Consider the following 4,414-nt stretch of genomic DNA (forward strand, 5'->3'; position numbering starts at 1 on the left):
AGGATCATTTCACATGAATACTAGAGCCTGAAAGGCATGGTATAGGTTCATCACCCCAGCTACACCCTAACTATGACAATGTCTAGGAGCAGAGTGTGAATTCTGCAACAAAAGTTAAACTTTTGGGGGGGGCTAATTTAACCATTCTCCTATTTGTTTAAAATGTTATTTGTACTGCTACAGTGGTAAATATGAAAATATCACCTTATTCCAAATGAAACGAACACCCGCACATCTGTCTCATTGTTAAAACCATTTTTTTCCCCCATGTGGTTGCACTTGTCATTGAGGGACAGTCCTATATTTCAACCCCTTTTCAGGTGTCCCGATTTCTCTTTCTTTGTCAGCAAGATGCAATCAGTTAATTCAGGCTACAAGAGTTGATGTTTTGTAACATACCTCTTTCCATTTATCAAATGGCTGGGTACACAGTGCACCGTACGGATGCTGGAATTATTTTTGGAGCGCGCAAGTAGACTCGTTTCTGAAGTGATTTGTTTGACAATCAGATGAAGAAAACATCATGACTGTTAATGTTCGTGCCACAGTAGAAGGTAATCAAATGTTTGAACGGTTAAATTACATGTCTTTACCGCTCGGCTCATAAAAACATTTAATAGGAGGTGCTGTGGGAAGAAAAAACCCTCCCCCCGAATGTCACGGTATAATTCACGCTCTGTCTAGTGTGAGAGACAGATGGACAGAGCGCATGTTTGAATCAACAAACACATGCGTCACAGTGAGCACACACACACACACTCACCTGCTACTGCAAGTTGAGGGGGAAATATATTTCAGACAGATGACATGATAAGAGAATAATTTCATGCTTCTGTGATTTCCCCTGCAGCCTACTCACAGGCTGTATGTGTGTGTGTGTGTGTGTAGTCCTCTCACAAGACTTATATGCTAGGGGCTAGAAACTTTTTCGATATAGAATGCAAATGCACCAAAAACTGTTGTGAGCAGGTATAAAATCTCAGTACCAACACTAGCTGTCAAAGCTGTTATCGAGACATCACAATGCTCAATAGTGATAGCATTTTTTATGTGGGGAGTGCCATACTAACACGTTTGAAGGTAAGACGCAGGTGCAGACGATGTCGAAGTAACAAAAGTTTATTCAATCGAACACGGGCAGGCAGGCTCAGGGTCAGGGCAGGCAGAGGTCAGTAATCCAGAGTAGTGAGGCAAAGGTATGGGACAGTAGGCAGGCTCAGGGTCAGGGCAGGCAGAAAGGTCAAAACCCGGGAACATTAGAAAACAGGCACTATAGACCGGACAGGAGCAAGGGGGAAACCACTGGTAGGTATGAATGAACAAAACAAACTGGCAACAGACAAACAGAGAACACAGGTATAAATACACAGGGGATAGTGGGGAAGATGGGCGACACCTGGAAGGGGGTGGAGACAATCACAAAGACAGGTGAAACAGATCTGGGTGTGACAATACTGTAAATCACGTGTCAAACTCATTCCGCGGAGGGCTGAGTGAGTGCGGATTTTCGCTCCTCCCTTGTGCTTTGATGAAATAAGGTCACCAATTAGTAAGAAACTCCCCTCAACTGGTTGTCTAGGTCCCAATTGAAGGGAAAAAAAATAAAAACCTGCAGACACTAGGCCCTCCATGGAATGAGTTTGACACCCCTGCTGTATACTATGGTAAGAATACTAGTATTCACTGCAGTGTGTTTGAGAACTTTACTGTAGTATTTACAGTTTACAATAGTATAAATACTGTAGTAAAAAAAGGTGTACTATACTGTAGTATTTACTCTAGTGTTTCTGCAGTATACTGTAATATTTATTATACTTTAGTGTACTCTAATGTACTCTAGTGTACTCTACTAAAGTGTTTCTGTTGTATTGTTTTTGACATAGAAGTTGGGGGCTTGTTCCTTGAAGAAACCTAATGGAGAAATACTAAAATGTTCCATAACCTGTAGGTAGGTAGGTAGGACAAGGTTCTGAATGGAGAGTTCAGATCTTCTGCTCTTTTCTATAACCTGTAGGGAACACAATAGATTGTCTATACTTGACATGTAGGGTTTCTCATTTACGCATGGCACAAATTAAGATATGGGAGAAGGGAATGGGCAGGATGTATACAAAGTAAATAATATAGTTAAAAGAATGTAGCGTTTCTGCGGACTGTAGTGTTTTTGCGGACATTTCTGTACTATTTACTACAGTGAATTTTTTTGTGTGCATAATACTGTACTATTCCACAGTATACTGCAAAATTATATACTAATACTACATGTTAGCAGGATAATACCGTGTGTAGCAGTGGAGGGTCCTCAGAGGAGGAAGGGGAGGACCATCCTCAGTGAATTTCATAAAAATACATTTGCAAAACATGAAGTTATCATTTTCAGATTAAATAAATATAATCACGTCACCAAATAATTTATGAAAATACACTATTTTGCAATGAAGGTCTACAGTAGCCTCAACAGCACTCTGTAGGGTCGCACCATGGTGTAGCCGGAGGGCAGCTAGCTTCCATCCTCTTCTGGGACAATGACTTCTGTACAATACTTAGGAGGCACATGGTTCCCTTCCATAGACTTACACAGTCATTTTGAAAAACATTTCTTAAACTGAAGCAAATGGAACTAAAAGGGGATAAACATACCTGAATTTGTCTGATAGAAACTCTTGTTTGCAACTGTTGGACTAATGTAACGTGGGAGTCGGGAAACAAGTACAGGGAGTGCAACTGTAATAATAAATGGCGTGTAGTACTAAACACGAAAAGCGTACAGACATGAAACAGAGTAAATAATGCCTGGGGAAAGAACCAAAGGGAGTGACAGATATAGGGGAGGTAATTAGGAAGGTGATGAAGTCCAGGTGAGTCTCATAACGATGGTGGCAGGTGTGCGTAATAATGAATGAACTGGCGACGTCAAGCGCCGGATAGGGAGTAGACGTGACTAATGCTTGCACCCTATATCAGCTAGATGCAGGCAAGAGCATGCAAGGCGGTATTGCATGTCTCACTGTCTGTCCATGTGTCACTGTTTGTCACCTCAAATTGTGATCACCTAAGTTGTAAACTTTAATGTATAGGCTAGGTTGTAGCAACTTCATTATGGCTATACAGAAAATTAGAGTATCATGTAGTAGCTTAAACCCATCGCTGTTACAATGAACTGGGTGAATAGAATATGAAAGACAGTCATCCAATATGCTGTAATAGAAATAAGGCCATGCTCATGAAGAAAATGAATCGTCCTCCCTCATCTTCAAACCTCTTCTCAGGATCGGTGGGTCCCCCGAGGGACGGTTGCCCTAATGTAGGCTAATGCGATTAGCATGAGGTTGTACGTAACAAGAACATTTCCCAGGACATAGACACATCTGATATTGGCACAAAGCTTACATTCTTGTTAATCTAACTGCGCTGTCCAATTTTCAGTAGCTATTACAGTGAAAGAATACCATTGCTATTGTTTGAGGAGAGTGCGCAGTTATGAACTTGAACATTTATTAATAAACCAATTAGGCATTTTTGGGCAGTGCAGTTTAACAAAAATGTAAGCTTTCTGCCAACATCAGGTATGTCTATGTCCTGGGAAATGTTTAATTGCATTAGCATACGTTAGCTCAACTCTCCCGTAGACGGGACACCGATCCCGAAGAAGTTTTAAGAGGGGACACTGACCACCTCTGGTGTGTAGTATCCAGTGCGTATACAGTGTAGTATATAGTGTGTGACGTTTCCCAGGCAGAGAGTTCCTGTATATTTTGTAAATATTTAATCACTTGTACGTGTTTTTTGTAAGAATATTCTTACTTTCTTTTTGGTTTTGAATAGCCAAATGTGTATAGATCTGGTCTGGTTTAATTCCAGTGAATTAATGGCAAATCAGCTTTCTAAAGATAGCTAGCTAGTGATGCTATCAAGCTAGCTAGCGAGTGTATTTTGATTTGAATACATCAGCCTATTTTTGTTGTTGTTTCTACAGTCTCCTGAACTGAGGAGGAGGACTACAATGCATGGCGAGCTGACGTCGGTCTGGAGGGATCCTCCGAAGTTCTGAGCAGGCTTTCATCATAATGCTGAGTGAGTGAACAGCTCAAAAACGAAATTCATCTCATTCTACAAGACCAGAGTGCTCGGCTACGGAGAAGTCGCAGTCGGATGGCGGGGACGGTGATGGAGAGGCTCATCTCCCCCTGAATTGGCTCGTCTCTCCCTGTTGACCTCCCTCTGCTCAAGCCCTATTGACTATAGCTCCATCTGTTGGAGGCTTGAAACATTCTAATCTTTCAACTCCGGCTGAAAATCGTAGTCCAGACCTACTCTTATCATTAAAGTATCTGTTTATTTGATTCTTGGTTGTCTCCCTTATTCATACCGCTTTGAAATTATTTTTGTAATGCAACGTGCCATAGAAGTTGAA

The sequence above is a fragment of the Oncorhynchus keta genome, chromosome 15 (assembly GCF_023373465.1).
Source record: "Oncorhynchus keta strain PuntledgeMale-10-30-2019 chromosome 15, Oket_V2, whole genome shotgun sequence".
NCBI lineage: Eukaryota > Metazoa > Chordata > Actinopteri > Salmoniformes > Salmonidae > Oncorhynchus > Oncorhynchus keta.